The sequence below is a fragment of the Ictidomys tridecemlineatus genome, chromosome 4 (genome assembly GCF_052094955.1).
Source record: "Ictidomys tridecemlineatus isolate mIctTri1 chromosome 4, mIctTri1.hap1, whole genome shotgun sequence".
NCBI lineage: Eukaryota > Metazoa > Chordata > Mammalia > Rodentia > Sciuridae > Ictidomys > Ictidomys tridecemlineatus.
Window position 1 is genome coordinate 153,732,134 of NC_135480.1, and position 23,741 is coordinate 153,755,874.

Sequence of the window (23,741 nt, forward strand, 5' to 3'; positions counted from 1 at the left end):
TTAATCAAGTTGTACTTAGGGTTTTGAATTCATCTAAGTTTACTTTTTACTCCATACCCCAAAAGGAGCTTTCTTAGTAGGCTGTTTACAAATATCTTTTAAATTGCAAGGCTTCCATGGAAATTCTATAATTCTGCTGGTAAAGAAATAAAAGCATTATGAGAAAAAATTATAAAATTTCAGCAATATGCTTTAAAAATTATAATTTCAAAAGTTCAAATGTATTAAACAAAAATAATTGTCTTTAAAATTGACTTCAGGATTTTCTATAAATCATTTTTATACAATTATTTGGATTCTTTTTTACATCAAAAAGAAGGCTTAGGCATTGCAAATGAAATAAATTAAATGAGTTACCAAAATAACCTAGTTTCCATGTCTACATAGTGCAGAGTGACTGGCAATTATTGGTGAAATGTGGGTGGTAGACTCAGGCAATCTAGAATATTCTAGCCAACACTTTATTTTTCTTAATGTCTTGTCATTTGCTTGGGTAAAAATGGAAACAGAAGGACAGAGCTTGATGATGGTGATGATTAAAATTCAATTAAGTGTTTAGTTATTATTTATACCTTTTTAGTACTGCTCGGGACACTCTGGGAAAATTTGGAGGCACAAAAACTCCTGGTTCTCTTTGAGTTTATATTTTTGTCATCACTCTATGGAAATTTCAGTAGGAAAACAAAAAACATATTTGCATAAAAATGTGTGGAACACTAATACTTTGACAGTACATTATATACCTGTTTTATTCTCCTAAGGGCAGAATATTGTCCTGAACCCAGAGTGGGTGCTTAATAAACACGATTAATTGGATGTGTAAGTATCTGTACTGTCACTTATGTTGAGCCCTCTGCTTAAAATTTCCTTCTCATTTTAGTCAGCTTAGAAAATGTCTAATTAACTTTTGACACTCAGATACTATTATTAATCTCTCCCTCAGATGAAACTGGCCACTGCTTCCTTTTTCTTCCCAGTTAATCATAAATGTCTCCACTGGAGAAAACATTCTATGCAGACAAAGGCCATTTCCTCCACTGTTACATCCACTGCAAGGCTATTGGCACAACACATTGCAATTGATAGAGAGTTAAGTCATAAAAATATCCTTTCTCTTTGAAACTGGCTTCATGAGTCATGTGTAAAGAAATGTCGATTGAGCATTGTCTGCATACTCAGAATTAAGTGGTAATTTTTAAAATGATGTGTGGCTGGGGAAGCCAAAACAAAAATTGAATTTCACAGGATTGGCACTTAAAAATACATATGCACAGAACTATAACAATAACTTTGATAATTATGAGATTAAATACAAGATAAGTAAAAATTGCATACAGAGTCAGACGTGGTGGCACACACCTGTAATTCCAGTGGCTAGGGAGGCTGAGGCAGGAGGATCAGGAGTTCAAAGCCAGCCTTAGCAAAAGTGAGCTTCTAAGCAACTCAGTGAGACCATCTCTAAATAAAATACAAAATAAGGCTGGGGATGTGACCTAGTGGTCAAGTGACCCTGAATTCAATCCCTGGTACTTCCCCTACACAAAAGATTGCATACTGAAAAATGTATCTTAAAAGTGATTGCATAAATTGTACTCCTGTAGAATTTGAAGGTAAGTTTATATAAAATGCTTTTCAGCAAGTTTGGCCTTGGGGATTCAGTCTTTTAAAAAGACATTTAATTCTTAACCACTTATTATTGCTTTATAAACAAAATGCATAGGTAAATGTATGAATGTGTGTGTGTGTGTGTATATATATATATATATATAAAATGTGTGTCATATACAAATTATTAAAAGAAGACATTGTATTTATTCTGTCATACAATGTTGACTGTTTCCTTATTTTTAATTTTGAAAAGTCCATAATTTAAGAAATTATATCAGAAGATTTAGCTGAAGTTAATATCTTGTGATTATACGTTATTAGAAAAGTCATAGAACCCTCATGAGTTTCTTTTCCTCATCTAATCAATTTCCAGGATAGGAAATTATAGGACTCAATGTATACAGTCAATATTTATAAAATGTTATAACAGTTATTTTTACTAGAATTTTTACCCATATCATTGATAATCATAAATGAAAAATTAAGATAATTTATTTTAAGCTTATTTATTTTATATTAAGATAATAGATATTTCAGAAAAACCACTAAATTTCTGTTTCTGCCAAGAACATATTTATAATAATGACTTTCTTAATATTTTCTCTAATTTCTTTTATCCATCACACAACACCTATCATCTCAGAAATATGATTTCTAAAACAATTTTTCCAGCATTTGATTTTTTTCTTCAACTTACATAACACAATCATATTTTCAGTTTTTCTACTATTTAATTAGAAAATTTAAATCCTTAAAGGCAGAGATGGAAACTAATAAGTGAATTCATAATTTATAATTTATAATTTCTGTGTAATTTTAAAAATGTCTTAAGAGAAATCAAAATACCACATTTTTGAACTTCAAAGTTTTATATTTGAGCATTTTGCCTTTTTTAATATATTTAAATCAGTTTGCCAGTAATGATTTTCTTGATAAATCTGATTATAGTTTAATTACAATAATGAAAGATAAAAATGTACATTATTGAAAATGATGTGCTTAGGTTTAGAATCTACAGACATAGTGTTAAAGTGACAACTCTTTTTTTATGTCTTTTCTTTGTAGACTACCTATCAACATTATTTTTCATAAAAGAAGAAGCCATTGAAGATGACTCTTTGTTAATATCGTTTCCACGTATCAACATGCTTTTAGAATTCATCATCTTAAAATTCAGTTGAACCTATGTTATTTTACCATCTTAGTGGTATGTTACATTGCTCCTAAGTTTTTATTTACTCTACATTTTTTGTGCCAGGGATTAAACCCAGGGGTGCTCAAAGATTGAGCCACATCTTCAGCCTAGTTTTTATTTTGAGATAGAGTTGAGATAGAGTTTATTTTGAGATAGTCCCTAAGTTGTTTAGGGACTCACTAAATTGCTAAGCCTTGAACTTGTGATCCTCATGCCTCAACCTCACAATTCTCTAGGATTACAGATGTGTCACCACACCTGGCTAATTCATTTTATTTTTAATTTTTTTTTAGTTTCTTTTTTTATTCACTTTATTTTTATGGCTTTGATTACTCAGACAGCTTTTGTCAATAGTTATGGAAAACTCAAAATGATATAAAAATCAGGAATCTGGTTAGCTCAGACAATTTGAATTTCAGATATACAATGGCTTTGTTTGGAATTAATCTAGCCAGTGTGGTCACATTTCTCTGTAATTTACTAGGCATCTTCCTGCTCTTTGTTACTTCTTAATTGCTGCAGGCTGGACGGCGGGGGCCGCGTGAGCCTTGGCTCCGCTTCTGCCCGCTGCTGTTTTCACCTGCTGCCTTCCTGCTGAGCGCTTTCGCGGGTCGCTGTCAGTGCACGCCGGCTTGCGATGCTGCAATCCGGCTGAGCACAAAAACACAAGCCAGATGGAACTGAAACAAAGTTTTATTTTTTGAGAGGCCGTGTGCGTCCCCCTAACAAGCCGGTCCACACACACCCACACACGTGTGTCCCTACCGGACACGGGGGGCTCCACTTCCCCCGGAACACCCTCCTACCATCCTTCCCCAACCAATGGGAACTCTCCAGGAGTCTTGTAACTTGAGTCCCCAAATGGGCCTAAATGAACAGTAGGAGCCCAATTTCCATATGAATGTAATACTTTGCAGTGGCTCCTAGCATCTGCCCCCTTCTGTTTAATTAAGCAATGGCAATGTGGCTAGGGACCGTGCCTGGTAGGTTGTCCAATTTAACATGTGGTTCTTACCCGTCATGGGAGAACTGACTTTTACACGTCAGTTTCCTGTCTTAGGTTGAATCCACTGTAATCAGATCAACCCGTCACTGACTACCGGTCTAGCATAGCCATGCTTGTGGATAGGCCTAAGCACCAGTGGGGGGGTGAGGTTCTTGCCTCACCTCTGTTGGCCCCCAAATTTAACCTTGGTGCCAGTGGGGGGGTGAGGTTCTTGCCTCACCTCTGTTGGCCCCCAAGTTTTAGACCATCACTAGTAGAAGGGAGGAAGATACAGAAATGCCACGACACCAAGCCAATTGACGGCTCCTTAGGAAGAACAGTAACACTGGTGACACAGCAGCTAAGATATTTCAGCACTACCATAATTCACTGTATCAACAAATAGAGCACAATGCATACAGGTGATACATAGTCCAGGCAAGTTGTGTAAGCAGTTCAAAGTGGAGGAGTCTATCAATATGTCCATTTCCTCCCAAAGTAAATTAAGTCCTTGATTGAGCAGTTCAAAGTGGAGGAGTCTGTCAATATGTCCATTTTCTCCCAAAGTAAATTAAGTCCTTGATTGAGGATACTTATTGAGTTATATTGATTGATGTATCAGTTTATATAGTTTACTGTGATAGCTATCATAGAAGTTGTAGTTTGGTTTTATCTTAGTCTTCGCCGGCATTGGGATGGAGATGGGAATTCTGGCCATGGTGCTAAAGAGACATTATCTTGAACAGAATTGTTAAATATAATGAAAAGGAAAGGTGAAAGTAAACAAACAGATCTGTTAACCACCTTTAAAAGCAAAATTTATAACAGCTGTTTACCTAATTTAAATTAAACCATATAAGTCACGTGATTTTTTTTTTTTTTTTTTTTTTTTTTTTTTTTTTTTTTTTGGATCCATTTATATCTATTTATACATGAGCGCTCCTTATAAATGAAATATGGACATACACACATACAGACATACAACACAAAACAGTGCATACATAACATAGAACATATAAGACAATAGTAAATAAAGGCCTTGTAGCTATACCTAGGTGAAATCTCCATTGCAATGTTTAAAAACTTTACAGTTAAAAAAAAAATAAAACACAGTCAAAAAATAAAACTGATCAGAAAAACATTAACCTAGGTTTGTATGAGCTCAAAAAGAAAGAGAAAATAAATAAATAAATAAAATAGAACCTTATGATGTGGGAAAAATGTAATAATAAAATAGATATTGAAAAAGGCACCGTGGTAAATCACTGTTGTAGATGTAAGAATAGCCAAGCTGGAGCTCTGGATATCAGCTGTTATGGATTTGAGTCAAATCATCTTCTTTTTCTGTAGAAATTGTTTTAGTTAATCTCTCTGGAATCCAAATTGGTTGCTGTTCCTCCTGTGGAAAAACACAGACGGAGCCCCGACTCCAGACTATTACTGGGTCCGGACCTTTCCATTGTCCTGTTAGAATATCTTTCCAAAGTACCTTAGGCTTATGTACATTTTTCGGATACATATGTCTTTCCGCAGCACTAAGTCCTGATGAATCCAAATTTAGAAAGTTTAGAGTAAAAAGGGTTATTTTAAGTTTATCTTTGGGGGATATATACCCTTTTCCAATTCCTTCCTTTTGTTTTAATAAGTACATTTTAATAGTTTGATGAGCTCTTTCAACTATGCCTTGACCCTGTGGATTGTATGGGATTCCTGTTATATGAGTAATGCCAAATGATGAGCAAAATTGTTTAAAAGAGTTAGACGTATAACCAGGAGCGTTATCAGTTTTTAACTGTTTAGGAACACCCACAGTGGCAAAATTTTGTAAGCAATGAGCTATAACATCTTTAGTTTTTTCTCCGGCATGAAGGGAGCCCATTAAAAATCCAGAAGAAGTATCAACTGTAACATGTAAATATTTTAATTTTCCAAATTCTGGCAAGTGTGTAACGTCCATCTGCCAAATATGGTTAGGTATCAGTCCTCTAGGATTGACTCCAAGATTAACTTGTGGTAAAAATGTCACACAATTTTGACATTGTTTTATTATATGTCTGGCTTGTTCCTTAGTTATTTTAAAACGTTTTTGTAAGGTATTAGCATTGACATGGAACCTTTTATGAAAATTTATAGCTTCTTCTATTGTGGAGAAAATATGTATGTCATGTGTAGATTTATCTGCTAGTTCATTACCCAAACTAAGGGCTCCAGGCAACCCTGTATGTGCCCTGATATGTCCAATAAAGAATGGATCTTTTCTGTCCCAGATTAGAGTTTGTATAGCAGAAAACAAAGAGAAAACAGTAGAGGAAGGAGAAATCCTACCAGCATCTTCAAGGGATGCTATAGCATTAACTACATACTGGCTATCAGAGAATAAATTAAATACAGAATCTTTGAACATCATAAAAGCTTGTAATACTGCATTGAGCTCTACCTTTTGAGCTGATTGTTTGGGTACTAAAAATGTAAAAGTTTGATCAGGGGTAACTACCGCTGCTGTACCATTGTTTGACCCATCAGTGAATATATTTGGAGCATTCATGATAGGGTTTTTTTTTGTCATTTTAGGAAAAACTACAGGATGCTTAGACCAAAAGGACAACAAGGGATTAGATGGCAAGTGATTATCAAATGAGACACTAGATTTACACATGATTATTGCCCAAGTATTTAACTCATTAGCTAACTCATCAATTTGATCCATAGTATATGGAGTAATAATTTTATTGGGAGAAATCCCAAACACTCCCTTCGCTGCTTTTATCCCTTTGAGTATTAATTGTCCTACAGCCTCAGGATATCTAGTAAGAATAGTATTAGGGGAATACGATAAATGTATCCACAATAATGGACCTTCTTGCCAAAATACTCCTGTAGGAATATTTTTTGTTGGTAGTACAATAAATAATAAAGGCAAACTTATATCAATTCTATCCAAATGCATATTTTCCATATATGTTTCAATGATTTTTAATGCCTTTCTTGCTTCAGGCGTTAACATGCGGGGTGAATTTGGATCTGATGGACCTTTTAGGATATCAAATAAGGGTCCTAATTCTCCTGTTGGTATGCCTAGGTAAGGCCTTATCCAGTTTATGTCTCCCAATAATTTTTGAAAGTCATTAAGTGATTTGAGTTGATCTACTCGTATTTGAATTTTTGGTGGACGGACCATGGTTGAGGATAATAAAACTCCTAAATAATTAATTGGAAAATTTAATTGTACTTTATCTATTGCTATGTCTAGATTATAATTTTTTAGTAAGTTTGTAAGTGTGGCATAACATTCTAGCAATGTGTTCTTATCTTTATGTGCTAATAACACATCATCCATATAGTGAAATATTTGTAGTTCAGGATTTTGATTTCTAAGTGGCTGGATTGCTTTATTAACATAAATTTGACACATAGTCGGGCTGTTCGCCATCCCCTGGGGTAAAACTTTCCACTCATATCTCTGATCAGGACCTTCATGATTTAGTGCAGGGATAGTAAATGCAAAATGTGGACTATCCTCGGGATGAATTGGAATTGAAAAGAAACAATCCTTAATATCTATAGTTAACACATGCCAGGTTTTTGGTAAAGCAGACAATTGGGGAATCCCTGATTGAGCAGGTCCCATAATAACCATCTCATTATTAATGGCTCTTAAATCTTGTAATAATCTCCATTTACCAGATTTCTTTTTAATGACAAAAATGGGAGTATTATGGGGAGATACGGAAGGTTGTAAATGTCCTTCCGCTAATTGTTGTTTGACCAGATCGTGGGCTACTTGTATCTTTTCTTTAGTCAGGGGCCACTGAGGAACCCACACTGGTCTTTCTGATTTCCATGTAATTTTGATTGTCTCAGTGGCCCTTTTTGAAAACCCAATCCATGTTTATTTATTTCTTGATCTATTTGAATTGGTGCTATCATATCTTGATCTTGTTTCCTTAATCCTTTTTCTTTTCTAAAGCCTTGTTTAGCCCTACTAGTGGGCGCGTTAGAATTGACGTTATTTGTTAATGTCAATCCTAATTGATCTAGGACATCCCGTCCCCATAAATTTATGGGAAGATGGTCCAATACATAAGGCTGTATAGTTCCTTCACATCCTTCAGGATCCCTCCAATCTAATACCATAGCACTTCTATGGGGGTTAGTTGCCACTCCTAGGCCTCGAAGCGTTTGAGTGGCTTGTTGCAATGGCCAGTGCTTTGGCCATTCCTGACGAGATATGATGCTGAGGTCAGCACCTGTGTCCAGCAGCCCATTAAAATCATGTCCTTGAATATTTAATTTTAGCATTGGGCGAGAATCTAAATTTAAAGAAAGCATAGCCCAATCTACACCTGTGGAGCCTAATCCCTTGGAACCTCTTTCTACATTACAACTGGAAAATTCATCATGTAGGCTGGGTATTATTAATAACTGTGCTATTCTATCTCCTGATGAAATTACGGATATACCTCTTGGAGAACTGGCTATAATTTTTATTTCACCCTCATAATCGGGATCAATTACCCCAGGACTTATCATAAGTCCTTTTAGTGTAGAAGAACTGCGTCCTAATAATAAGCCTACTGTTCCTTGGGGAAGAGGTCCTTTTATTCCTGTGGGAATGATTTGAACTCCCATCTCTGGAGTTAATACTGCTCTGGCAGAGGCACAGATGTCCAACCCTGCGCTCCCTCTAGTTTGTCTGATGAGGGATCTGATGGATAGTGCGTCCTGGGCACTACCTTGATGGTGCTGCTGGGTTCCTCCATTGCCCCGTATATTTGTGGCTTTGGGCCCCGGGGCATTGGGCCCTCCAATTCGTTTTTTGACAACGGGGCCTGATACCTTTCTCCACGATATTGTGGGTAGACACTTGGTCTTTGTCCATTTTTTGATAACGGAATACCCTCTATGGTGGTTTGAGAACGGCATTCATTAGCCCAATGTCTCCCTCTATGGCATCGTGGGCAAATACCCGGGATTCTACTCCTTTGATACCTAGCTTTGTTAAACCCTCCTCCTATGGGGCAATTTCTTTTAAAATGTCCTTTCTGATTGCAATTATAGCATGTTTTTGGTTTGGTATCTAAAGCCTGTTTTACTTCAGCTGCCATGACTTGTCCTTGTTCATCAATGTCGCTACATAATTTAATATATGTGTTTAAATCTCCATGTTTCCACGGTCTAATGACCTCTTTGCAGCAACGATTTGCTTGGTCATAAGCCAGTTGTTTTATAAATGGCATTGCCTGTTCTGTATTTTCAAATGTCTTAGAGGCTGTTTCAATAAGTCTAGCTACAAAGTCAGCGTAGGGCTCATTAACTCCTTGTGTTATCTTAGATAGTTGACCTTGTAAATCCCCTTGTCCCTTCAAAGTTTTCCATGCCTTAATTGCATTCATAGTGATCTGAGCGTATACGCCAGGATCATATCTAATCTGTTGCCTCTGACCCTCATAAGGTCCTTTCCCCAATAGCATTTGAGAATCTCTTTCAGGATAACCTGCTGCTGCATTTCGCCTAGCTGTCTCCCTGCAAAATTCCTCATTGGCAATTTTCCATAATAAATATTGTCCTCCATTTAGCACAGAGTGACACACGCTAGCCCAATCTTCTGGTGTTAAGTCCCAGCTGGTAATAGATTCGACCATTCTGACAGTAAAGGGAGCGGCAGGTCCGTAGGTTTGTACAGCTTCCTTTAATTGCTTTACTATTTTGAAATCTAAGGCACGGTAAACTCGTTCCCTTTCTTCTCCCCGCTCAACTACAGGGCATGCTAACTTTTGGGGTCCTGCCTCAGGATTCTGTTCATCACCTATGGAAACTGAGGGCTGCTCAGCTACAGGTGAAGCTGTTGGTTGAATTACGCCCTCTGGTGATGGAACGGAGTTAGTACTAGCCTCCCTATCTGAGGGTCGTTTTTTCCCTAAGCTTGCCTTCTTCAATTTTTCTTCTGTCTGACTAGCTTGAGGGACCTTTTGTTTTGCTTGACCTAATAAGTTTTCTGCCATAGCCTGGACCTCTAACAATTTACTTAACAGTCTTTCGGTTTGTTTTTTACTAGATTCTAATCTACTATAAAGGTAACGTAACCCAATAAGGTAGGATAGAAGAAAGCCAAAACAGAATGAAACAGAAACGGAGAGGAGAAAAATGATTATATCAATTTTTTCTTTCTCAGGGCCGAATAACTTAAAACCTTGAGCCAACCATTTTTCCCAATTCGCCTGAAAAAATTGTAAGGCTAGAGAGCCTGAAATAAAAGCAGAATAAATCAAAACAAAAATACCCATTCTGTCGCCTTTCCTTAGGGGCGAGCGATATCACTCACCTATAAATTTTGGGCGTTCCCCGTACAAGGGCCACCAAAATGCTGCAGGCTGGACGGCGGGGGCCGCGTGAGCCTTGGCTCCGCTTCTGCCCGCTGCTGTTTTCACCTGCTGCCTTCCTGCTGAGCGCTTTCGCGGGTCGCTGTCAGTGCACGCCGGCTTGCGATGCTGCAATCCGGCTGAGCACAAAAACACAAGCCAGATGGAACTGAAACAAAGTTTTATTTTTTGAGAGGCCGTGTGCGTCCCCCTAACAAGCCGGTCCACACACACCCACACACGTGTGTCCCTACCGGACACGGGGGGCTCCACTTCCCCCGGAACACCCTCCTACCATCCTTCCCCAACCAATGGGAACTCTCCAGGAGTCTTGTAACTTGAGTCCCCAAATGGGCCTAAATGAACAGTAGGAGCCCAATTTCCATATGAATGTAATACTTTGCAGTGGCTCCTAGCACTTAATCATTTTGGTAGAAAAATGGTTCTGGGTTTCTAAGCCTTTCATTTGCATAAATTAATATCTCGTAAATTAAGACCAACTTCTTCCACCTTATTTTTTTAACAAGTTAGGATATTTATCCATAAGTCTTCAGTACACCTGTATACTTCCGCTTGCCTTTTCTTAACCCAAATGAGGTCACATGACTATTTGTGAATTAGTATTAAACTTTAGTCTTGTTTTCAACAGATCATTATCAAAGGAAATTACTGCACATAATTGTTTTTGATGCACCACAATCCAGGATATACCCCATGAGCTTGGACCAATTTACCAAAGTATACATCCTAGATAGGGTAGAGGGATGGGAAGGAAAGGGAGGGGACAGGAGTTTAGCAAGGATGGTGGAATGTGATAGACATCATTATCCAAAGTACATGTATGAAGACACAAATTGATGTCAACATACTTTATATATAACCAGAGATATGAAAAATTGTGCTGTAAATGTGTAATAAGAATTGTGATGCATTTACTCTCATTTATTTTTTTAAAAAATCGATTTAAAAAAAGAGGAAACCCTCCAATGTCATTGGGAATGACAAATAATAATACCTTACACAAATAATTAACTGTTTACAAGCTACTTTCACATATATTAGCTCACACTAGAAAACTGTAGTTGCCTTACATATACATTGTCCACTCTTTCAACCTTATGCTCACTAATGGAGTAATATTAACATGATAGTCTTTTGAATATCTTGAGGTTCTCAAGGTGTAGTGATATATTTCAGCAAATTCCAGACATTAATAGAAAATTATTTTTGTGTTTACTGAAAAAGAGCTAAAGGAGAAAAGTTAACCTATGACTTTTTAATCCTTTGATGTTATAAAAATACAGTAATTCATGGAATACTTTTCACTTAAAAGAAGTCCACTCTTCCAATATTCTAATGCTAGGACTCTGTACACAGACTGAAGCAAAGCTTATTTAATAATAGAGCCATGTGAAGATTTTGACAGATTTATCTACTATTCACTTGGTTTCTAGATATGCTTAGATTATCAAAATAATGTAGTTTCCCAAATTTATGGATTGTGGGTTGATGATATTTTTTAGAAATATCACTTTATTTTTTATTCATTCGAATATATGCTTTTTATTTTTTACTGAAAAAATAAATTGAATTATTGCCACAAATATCTATTTCTCTTGATCATTTCTTAAAGTAATAAATTTATTAAGGGACATAAAACCCACTCTTGCAATCTAATACAAAAATAATCCACCTTTTAGACAGAATTAATATTGTCAAAATTACCATACTCCCAAAACTAAATGCACTATACATATATAATGCAATTCCTATTAAAGTTCCAATGACTTTCTTTATAGAAATCGAAAAAGCAGTCACAAAATGCATTTGGAAAAATAGGAAACCCAGAATAATCAATAATCCTGATCTAAAAAGGTGAAGCAGGAAGCATCACAATAACAGATTTTAAATTATTCTACAGAGGTATACTAACAAAAACAGCATGGTATTGGCACCAAAACAGATCTGAAGACTAATGGTACAGAATAGAAGACATAGAGACAAACCCACATAATTACAATTATCTCATACTAGACAATGGTGCCAAAAACATACGTTGGAGAAAAGATAGCTCTTCAAAAAATGGTGCTGGGAAAAATGGGAAATCCATATGTAGTAAAATGAAATTGGACCCCTAACTCTCTCTCTGCACAAAACTCAACTTAAAGTGAATCAAGGACCTAAGAAATGGACCAGAGACCCTGTGTCTACTAGAAGAAAAGGTAGGCCCAAATCTCCATTATGTCAGCTTAGGGACCTAATTCCTCAACAAGACACCTAAAATTCAAGAATTAAAATAAATAATTAATAAATGGGATTATACCAAATTAAAAAGCTTCTTCACGGCAACGGAAACAATCAAGACCATGAAAAGAGAGACTATAGAATGGGAAAAAAATCTATACCACACAGATCAAAAAGAAAAAAAATAACCCTATCAACAAATGGGCAAAGAAACTGAACAGACACTTCACAGAAGCAGAAATACAATCCCTCAACAAATATATGAAAAAAAAAATGTTAACATCTCTAACAAACGGAAATGCAAATTAAAACTACACTGAGTTTTCATCTTACTCTGGTCAAAATGGCAATTATCAAGAACACAAGTAATAATAAATGTTGGTGAGGATGTGGGGAAAAAGGTTTACTTACACATTATTATTGGTGGGAATGCAATTTGGTACAACTACTATGGAAAACAGTTTGGAGATTCCTTACAAAACTTGGAATGGAACCACCATTTGATCCAGTTATCCCACCCCTTGGACTATACCCAAAGACTTAAAATACGCATACTATAATGACATGGATACATCAATGTTTATGGCAGCTCAATTCACAATAGCTCTGCTATGGAACCAACCTAGGTACCCTTCAACATATGAATGGATGAAGAAAATGTGGTACATATACATAATGGAATATTACTCAGTCATAAACAAGAATGAGGTTGTAGCATTTGCCAGTAAATGGATGGAACTGGAGACTCTCATACCAATTGAAATAAGCCAATCCCAAAAAACAAAGGCCAAAAGTTCTCTAATATGCATATTCTGACTCACAATAGGTGATGGTGAACGGAAGAGGGAAGGTTCACCAGACTGGACAAGTGGAATGGGGGAAGAGAGAGAAATGGGAAAGACAGTAGAATTAATTGAACATAACTTTCCAATGTTCATATATGAATACACAACCAGTAAAAATGCACATCATGTACAACCACAAAAATGTGAAGCTATATAACATGTGTGATATGTCAAAATACATTCCACAGTCATGTATAACTAAAATTAACAATTAATTTTTTAAAAAATGTAATCCATCTTCAACTTTTCAAGAACATCAAATAATTCTATGCATTAATATCTCATGATTAAAAACAAACAACAAAATCAGCAAACATCTTAGCATCCGTAAACCTCTGGCATTTGCTCAAAATAATTTGACCATGTATAGAAACTTAAAACCACTCTAATATTCAAGCAGAAATTTTGCATTATTTCTGGATGGAAGAGAAAGATCAAGGGATGAGAAAAATGCCATAAAAATTCAATGAAATAATATTTTTAAAGGATGGGTATAGTGGATTCTTCTGTTGTTTATCCAATGAACAATACACAACTGTCCAATCAAAGCCTCATGTGCTAGACACTAAAAGCAAGATAAAATATTTAAATATTTGGCAACACAATGGGCACAAGTATTCTTAATATGCATAACTAGTCTCACATGTGCTGAGCTGTGTTATCAAACGTGTAATATCGTGCATTGATGGACAATGCTATCTTTAAGGATGTAGGTCAACATGGTTTCTTCCTCTTAATTGTGTTGAACCATATGTTTGACATGATAATTGGTAGTACATATGCCAGTAATACCGTCCTACTTCCTGTTCTCAGAGGTAAGTTCTAGAATTTCTGGGTAGCTTCTCTTCTGTTTCTCTCAGGATACTTAGTAGGAAATGGATACAATTATGGCTAACTTGGAAAGGTGACTATACCTCCAACTGTTCATTCTGGCATTTATTAAATAGTTAACCCTGGTGGCTGCCTTGTCCCCACATCTGTCAGATCTCCTGGAACACAGCCATTTTTTTTCCACAAAATATGTGATTGTCATTACCCTGTCCAAATATTTTTTGTTGTAATATATGTAGTTCACGGTTGAATGTTCTTTTTTAAAAAATTTTTAAGTAATATAAGTGTCTGCATGCTTGTGATTTCCAATATCAATATATCCTTGGAACTTGTCACCTATGGTGTTTTTAAGCATTGTGGCTAAAGTTAAATCAAATTAAAATGAAATAGTTTGAAGTTACATACAGGTAGCTTTATGATTTTCCAGAAAAACAGAAACATTATTGTTTTGTAGGCATTCTTAAATAAAAATCTATATCATAACTTTATATGGGAAATCTATGTATCCATATTCAAGTTTATAATATAGTTTTGAAAAATATGATGTAGTGGGCCATTTATCCTTATTGGATGCATAAAAAGAGAGATAGATGCATCACCACTAATATCAATAATATCTCTGGACCTTGCCTATAATTAGAACATTTATTTTCCACTATTTAGTTAGTTAGTCTTATACTTTTAGCATTTTTGCCCTTCCTGGTTCCTTAAAACATCTTTTGCTCTGTTTATATAACAATAAGCTCAGAGTTATCTGTTAACAGTTTGTCTAAGATCTAGTAGGATGCATCTTTTTCTGAAGTTAACCCTGTACTTCATTGTAAAATAATAAGTACAACTTTGTGTTTTGTTTCAGCCTTTAGCGTTCTTTTGCTCAGCTTCATAGAATAGTCACCTTTCAAAAGTTCCATAAAACTGCAAATCCCTGAGCTCATGCATTTGAGTACTAACAATCTGTTCCTCACCTCTGTGCCCCTAAGAAGCCTTTGGCCAACAGGTTTCAGGCACCTTCGTTGACCAAACATAAGTGCTACTGAATATTACTTTGGTTTTCACTACGCAAAATGCTGTTACATTCTGAAAAGATGTGGTGATGATGAAATATAAAGAATATTTTCATTTATTTCATCATTTTCTTAGAGAAACTTGATAATAATAACTTCCACTTAATACAGATTAGGAAATAAGTATGCCAGGTCTTAAAGAAGGTCTAAACAGAATTCTAGGGAGGTAGGAGGGGGCAACTCTGATTCTAGTTAATATCTATTAGTGACATACGATATATTGATACATTGTACAAAAAATTAGTTCTTATGATTTTTCTAATATGTATCTTTAAAAAACATATTAGATAATCCAATAAAAAGTTGAATGGGTAAAATTATGATATTTTTAAATCAATAAACAGACCAAATTGTTAAACAAAAAATCAACTTTGGGATAAATCATGTAATTATGATCCATTGCATTGTATAACAAAAAAAATAATTGCTAGAACCAATTATACTGTTAGACCAAGAAGGTAAAATGGATTGAAACCATAAGAAGAGAAACACAGGCATCCACATTAGTCAAAAACTAAAGTAAGTGCAAGTCCTAAATAGTAGAAGGAAATGCTTTAAGCAAGGTTGTTAATATTCTCCTTCCCAAGAATTCATTTTGTACTATCTTTAAATTAAGGAATAAATCTGAATAGGCCAATTTCATTTGTCCCACAAGGGTCTGAATAATTTTGCTGCTAGAGTTGCAAATCAAAATTCAGTTAAGAAAGAAAACAATGTAAAAGAGACTATGGTAGCCTCTGAATGCACTACAGAGAATGGTTTTAAAATAAAGCAAAAAAAAAAAAAAGAAAGAAAGAAAGAAAGAAAAAGAAACACAAAAGCCATCAGTCTGATAATTAAGCAACAAATATAAGCATGATTACAGGTTACAAAAAATGGGAGAAAATCCAGTTCACTTTTTCCCATTTGATACCATGAGAATAAAACTTCCACATTAGAAAGGAAACCTGTGTATTCAAACTCTCGGACACAATGACTGTACTGGCAAAACCCACTGCAGGTGCCGCATGCACACATGGGCACACACACACATACTCACACACAAGTACAAACATAAAATAATTATTTTGCTGTTGTTTCAGTTTCTGTTAAATCATAAAGACTTGCAAAATGCAAACATTCTATCAAAACCCTGAGTATTGTTCCAAGACCTGGTTCATATCCTACTTTTCAATGAATCTCCCTTTATTCAGGCAAATTTTTCTTGTTTTCCTGTATCTCAGACTATCTTTTCAATTTCCCTTCTATATATAATATGTCATGCTTATTCCTCTGTAGTCTCATAATCTATTGTTTCATTCCCAGACACTAAGTTTTAGTGAAAAGGGCTATGTCCTGATTGTCTTCTATATTGTTCCATACCATCTCCACTCCTCATAAAATGATGGAAAGTGGAAATAAGGAAGAAAAAACGTGGTCATTTGTGATTTATTTATTGCTTCATAAATCTATGTGTACATACACTTCATATTTCAGTTATATTAGAATAATGCTAATAGCTTGCATACATATCTTGACCATGGAAACTCAAGAAACTTACACTCAATCACAAAGTACAGACAGGATTATCCCCTTGCAAAGTTGATCTTTGCTGTCAACATATATGAAAACCAAAATTCTAACATGTGGTTAACTTTTGATTATTAAATTTAATGGTGGTCATCTTTTTCACCTATAAAAGGAGTTAAGTATGGGAGTACAGTGGACTTCCTTTTTCTCTCTGCTTTAAAAACTTACTCTCATGTGTTTACCTGGAAAAAAAGTTAAAAAGTGCCTCTAACTTTGTAGACAGTGTCAGATTTAAATCTAAATAAATGGTTCCACAAATAACACCATCAACACTATTTGAAAGCTCAGGGGAAAATTTTTGTACACTAATCTTTCTTCATAGTTGTAAATAGTGTTAAAATTATATCATAACATGCTGTTTACCTCAAAATTATTATATACAAGTGCTACCACACTAAATATTATTCATTAATTCTCTTGCTCATGTAAATTAAATATAATAAAAAATAAAGGTAATAAATATCATGAGAAAATTACTGACAGATTTCCACATACAATCTGTGCTTCTTCAACCTTTCTAATCATAAATTCTGAGTCACCTGTTTACTTAACAGTTTGATTTGTTTAGCCTTTGTATAGTCTAACAAAGAATTCCATCCATGAATGTTAACCAACAATTGTTGCTAGGACATATAAAGCTATAGAAGGTTTCAGAATAAGGACTTGAAATGCCCACATCTGATCTTTTGTGAGATAATGTTGGAATCTGTACTGGGGAATATTTCAATCAGAAGGAGGAATCCAAGATCAGAGGCTATAGTAATTGTGTAGTAGAAGAAAATAAATAAATGAAATAAAGTGTAAGCAGGGAGACAGCAAACTATATGAAGACTGATTGATTTCCATGATTCCTGTGAATCGGAACTATTATATCCCTTTCTTACACATTTCTTCTCTTCTAAAGGCAAACTCCTTAGAAGTAATGAGTAGTAAAGACATGGCCCAGCAAAGATATACATATTTAACTTGATGGTAGGCAGGTCTAGCAGATATAGTGCTTATGGAAGAAGAACAGGAACCCATAGGAAAGTGTGTCTAGCAATCTTCTTTTCAAACATTGTCTTACTTGACCCTAATAATCATTATGTAGCTATAATCTCTGAGCAATGCCACCTTGTCCATACAATCATATTCTATCTGTCCAATGATAGGACTTTCAACCAATGGTGGCTAAGGTCCTCTTTGATGGTTAAAATATTTACCTAGAGCTATTTTCCCCCCTGGATATCTATGTTAAAAGATGAAACCTAACCAAGTGCAGAGGCGCATGCCTCTAATCCCAGAGGCTCGCAAGGCTGAGGCAGGAGGATTGCATGATCAAAGCCAACCTCAACAATTTAGCGAGGCCATAAGTAACTCAGTGAGACCCTCTCTCTAAATAAAATACAAAAAAATGGCAGGGAATTTGGCTCAGTGGTCAGTGCCCCTTAGTTCAATCCCTGGTGCCAAAAAAAAAAAAAAGTGAAACCTATTGTTGGGTACATGCTTACGGGAAATGAAAGAAGTAGTTTCATAAGAATAGAAAAATGCCTGATGCTGTTAAGATCCCATGCTATTTCAAACGTGTACATGCAACAGAGAGGTGAATAAAGATGAAGCAGGCTGGGCGTGGTGGTGCACAAGATCAGGAGACTTGGGCATGAGGATTGAGAGTTCAAAGCCAGTCTCAGCAAAAGTGAGGTGCTAAGAAATTCAGTGAGACCCTCTCTATAAATAAAATACAAAAAATGGGCAGGGGATGTGGCTAAGTGGTCAGTGCCCCTTAGTTCAATCCCTGGTGCAAAAAAAAAAAAAAAAAGTGACACCTGTTGTTTGGTACATGTTTACGAGAAATGAAAGAAGTAGTTTCATAAGAATAGAAAACTGCCTGATGCTGTTAAGATCCCATGCTATTTCAAATGTGTATATGCAACAGAGAGGTAAATAAAGATGAGGTAGGCTGGGCATGGTGGTGCACACCTGTAATCCTAAAAGATCAGGAGACTTTGGGCAGGAGGATTGAGGGTTCAAAGCCAGCCTCAGCAAAAGAGAGGTGCTAAGGAACTCAGTGAGAACCTGTCTTTAAATAAAATACAAAATAGGGCTGAGGATGTGGCTCAGTGGTCCCGTGCCCCTGAGTTCAATCCCAGGTTAAAAAAGGAAGGAAGGAAGGGAGGGAGGGAGGGAGAGAGGAACGGAAAGGGAGGAGGCAAAGGCAGCCTGTGTGGCTTGGTTTGCATCTGCAGTCCAGCAGCAGTGGCACAAGCAGAATCCGTACACAATTGAGTTATCCCATGGTTTAAGATACATCAATATACTTATGAGAAATTCCCCTAATTCTCTTAAGCAAAACAAAGTTGAATTTTTCCATTTACCAACAGTAAGAGTAATACGTTCACAATTAGAAACCTGCACATAAACATTCTCAGGCAGAATAATACTTCACTAGGTCTTTTAATAAAACTATGGTTGTTTTCTCTATATTCATTTGTCTAAGCTACCTCCTTGTTTGGTACAGACTGGAAAATTATTCTGAGAAAGCACAGTGCATATGGAGCATACCTGAATACATTGAAGTAATGGTTTTTTTAAATAAATTCATTTTAATGTACTAATAGCTATGTAAATAAAATATAGAAACAAAATCTACTGTCACGTACAAAAATTATAGAGAACATTTTTAGTAAAAATTGAAAACTGTAAAGAAATAAGCCTATGAAAAATTTAGAAAGTTGAGACAAAATATTACATTATACCCGTTATACTAAAATCATGCCTAACCACAATCAAATTAACTAGAGATGTAGATAAAGCTATAAATGGAATTCTTATTCTTTTAATCATGAAAGACAGTTTCACAGTTTTCCTGAATCAGTACATAAACTATATTCTTATTTACTTTTATGTCCCCATTGATGATTTAAATGCTAAATGTTGATAATATTGCATAATTTTCAATGTTCACAGATATTTTTAGCAACGTGCACTAGTATATCACATGTTTATAAATCCTGTCAAAATGTAATCTAACAAATATTATATTTCTCTTTGGAAGGGTTATTAATGTGAAGTAATCATATTCATCATAACACAAAATGTAACGTTAATTTTTCTTTGTTTAGGAGTAATCATTGTGTTACACTCAACTTTTATTTATCTGTTTGCTGTTATTTGGGTTTACTCATACATAGGATTAATATAATTAATCATTTCTATAAAATATTGCATATTAATCCAGATTTTCTGGGATTTAATTCTCACGGCAGCTAGGTGAATAAAAATTTGAGGAACATGTGATTAGGCAAAAATTTATGTAACCCCAACCTTCAAGGAAAGTTAGTGATTCTCAAGCAAACATTAAGAAAATAAAGTGACATGATGATAAAGAAATTGATGGAGTATACAAATTAGTTTCTTAAGTGCACTCAGGTAAGAATACATGAATTCACAATTTCTATTCTTGTGGGTCTATGACCAATACCTAATTATTGTAAAACACTTCAGTGTCACATGAAATGTTAAGCATCAAAGAACAATTACATTTCTTTCTAGGTGCCCTAAGGAGAAACCATTTGATTAAAAAATCAAAAGTCATGTATTATTACCTTGTTAAAATGAAATCCATTTGTAGTTTTGGTTTTAACTGTGATCCTATGGTAAGCTCAAGAATGCTCCCAAAGATATGTTCACATTTGTATTTATAGAAACTGTTAGTATTCTCTTAGTTTAGAAAAAAAATTATGCAAGTAACTATCTTAATTATATTCATTAAATGAATCATCCTGGATTATCCTGAGAGTATGTAAATGACATCAAAACTGACCTAGAAGGAGAGGACAAGCATTGTGAAGACAGAGACAGAGTCTGGAGTGATACAGCCACCAGCCCAGAAATACCAGCAACCTTCAGAGATAGAGCAAGGGAAGCAAGAAGAGTTGTCACAGAGATTGAGCCTGTTGACCACATTGACTTTTTTTTTTTTTCTTTTTTAATCCTTTCCTCAAAAGTTGTGAAAAAATATATATATTTTTTTATCCTGAGAGGATGTAAATGATATCACAAGTACCTGAGAAGTTCAACACTGAGTTTGTGTTAACCTTTTGTGTAATCTCCTGAAAGTTAACATGGTCCCTTTCCTACTGTTGCCATATGGACATTGTTTTGGGGAATCCTGAGGTAAAAGGTAGAGCCCTGGAATTTTAGTGCCATGTCAATATAAATCAGAAATTGCCAAACACATGAACATGGGAAAAATTAATGGAACCCCCTTGAATTTTTTCTCTATGATAGAAGAGTAAGTAGTAAAATGCTCTTCATAGATAAATATGCAAATATACAAACACATACACACATGCATATTTGTAAATTAAAAGTGAATTAAAAATCTACAAAATATCTTTCATCTTCACTTCTGGATGTATTTAGATTGAATAGGCAGTGCAGATCAGTAAGAAAAACATAATATACACTTGGCATCTAGACACTGATAATTGAAGAGTTATTTCTTAAAGACTGACTGTACACGTTTCTTGAAAGAAGTGATTGACTTGAAATGGATAATCCTCAAAGAAGGATATTGATAAAGTAGTTATTATCGTCTCATGGTTACTATTGCATATTTTCAGATGAATATGCTCCATATATTTCATATATTCTCAAAGAACCTTCTAAAATGCTCAAGTGAGTGCTACTCTGTCTATACAGCTGCTGTGTGTGCAATCCTTGTTGAGAGCCCTCAGCTCTGTTATAGATAAGAGAATCCCAGAATGTAATGGTGGTGTTTCATCATAAAGCAAGGCTCATTCTACTAGTCATCTACCTAGGAAATCACTTACTGAAATTACTTTCTCTCAATTCATGCAGAATTCCAGACATAGAATGTAAAACCTTTATGTCTCTAATTCATGGAACTGAATAACCAAAGAAAGGAGTAAGGTATGTGAAGGTGGTGCACATCTATAATATCAGTGTCTAGGCTGAAGTAGGAAGATCCCAAGTTCAAGGTCAGCCTCAGAAATTTAGCAAGGCTGTGCATAAAAAGAAAAAAAGAAAGAAAGAAAGAAAGAAAGAAAGAAAGAAAGAAAGAAAGAAAGAAAGAAAGAAAGAAAGAAAGAAAGAAAAGAAAGGGCTTGGGCTACAGCTGGTAAAGTGCCCCTGGGTTAAGCCCCCAATACCAAACAAAAGAGAAAGGAGTCAGGGCATTTGAACACATAGCAAGAAAAAAATGGAAAGTATTAAAAATTAAAGTCCATATTTTTCATTTCAATGCTAAAGCAAATACCACCTGTGCAGGCAAAAATGCCCACATTCTTAACATACTGAGAATTGTGAGGAGTCAAGCAGGTGTTGAGGAGAAAATAGCAAGGAAAAAAATCGTAATTTCTTAAAATAAAACATTTATTTTCAAGTTTTTAAAATCCTGTTTATTTCTCTTGATATAAAGTAACAACAAGATTCACTTATATTGATGAGAAATATTTTTTGGAAGAATGCATAGTAGGACACATAATGATGACCTGTAGAAATTGTTAAAAAGAGGTGGCTGGAGGATTCATATTTTTAAAGCTATAACCAAAGGAAAGGAAATTTATTCTCAGCTGCTGCTTATTTTGGAACCAAGAAGAATATAGATATTGATATAGATATTAGCCAGTAAGGTGTAGACAAATTTATAATGCTTGTGAAATACTTGAAAAAGTGTAGCCCTACAGTGAAATGGGTGTTGCTATTCTAGCCATGGCTTTTTTTTTTTTTTTTTTTTTTTTTTTACAAGTAAAGAGAATTTATCAAAGTACTGATATCTAAAACAATAACTGCTTTCAGGAAAGACACTAGGTGAAGTGTTGCTAGACAAAATGTGGGACACACAGTAGTCTTAACTTACAAACATCAGATAACCTAGCATAACCAATGTTCCAAATATTGTACTTTAATTATCCTAAAAATTGAGTGAATGCAGCTCAGTGTTCTGTACTTTTATCTGTTAAACTATCAACCCTATGAAGGTGCCTAAGGACTTAAGTTATCAGGAAAGACTAGGCAAAGGATTTGCAAGACCACAACAAGGTTTCCAGTGTCTTTCTTAAAGACGGACTGTACCTCATTCTTTGTCTCCTCATTTATCCAGAACCAAGTGGTCTCTCGTCTTCTCTACTTCATTCTTCATATTTTAGTATAAAGTAATTTTATTATATATTTATCTATTTCCTGAATGTAATTTAAAAACATGTGTTCCCAGTTTTGGTCATGATCTACCTTTAATCAATAATCAAGTTTCTAGGTCACAGGGACCAGCATTTTCTTAATTGATGCTAAGAAATGGAAGCAGGGCTGGAGATGTGGCTCAAGCGGTAGCGCGGTCGCCTGGCATGAATGCGGCCTAGGTTCGATCCTCAGCACCATATACAAACAAAGATGTTGTGTCTGCCGAAAACTAAAAAATAAATATTAAAATTCTAAAATTCTCTCTCCTCTCTCTCTCTCTCTCTCTCTCTCTCTCTTTCTCTCTCTCTCTCTCTCTTTCTCTCTCTGTTTAAAAAAAAAAGAAAAAAAAGAAAAAAAAGAAAAGAAATGGAAGCAGCCTCAGGAAAGATCTGTAAATCACAAAGGGAAAAGGGGTAGCTTGCCTACTTAAGCCACAGTGTTAAATCATGTCCTCAGATAGAATGAATTTACAAATTACAAGTTCACAATATTAATTGAAAAATATAATTACACAAAATCATCCTCACTATAAAACTCCAATTGTGTTATATGAACACAGTTACACGTATACAGGCTCAAGTATGCTGCACAAATAAAACATATAAAGATACAGAAGTATTCCCAATAATCTTTACTGCTACAATTAAAATTAATTTTATCTTTTATTTTTATTTTTAGAATTGCCAAATTTTATACAAAGAGTTCTAATAATTTACATGAAGAACTCATGGCATTACAACTAGGTAAGAGGAAGGAAAACATGTTTTTCTAAGAATCATGCTGGGAGAATTGTTTAGTAACCCAGTAGATTGACAAATATGTTCCAAAATATGAATTGCAAGATGATCAATTGGAAGA

At 35.0% G+C, this 23,741-nt stretch overlaps 1 long non-coding RNA gene across 1 annotated transcript; it reads right to left on the bottom strand.

Moving 5' to 3' along the window:
* Window positions 1-3,478: 3,478 nt before the first annotated feature.
* Window positions 3,479-10,560, bottom strand: LOC144377283 (uncharacterized). Its single transcript, XR_013438124.1, has 2 exons — window positions 10,111-10,560; window positions 3,479-5,187 (listed from the first exon to the last, which is right to left on the bottom strand). It is a non-coding gene; the product is annotated as an uncharacterized LOC144377283 (long non-coding RNA).
* Window positions 10,561-23,741: the final 13,181 nt, after the last annotated feature.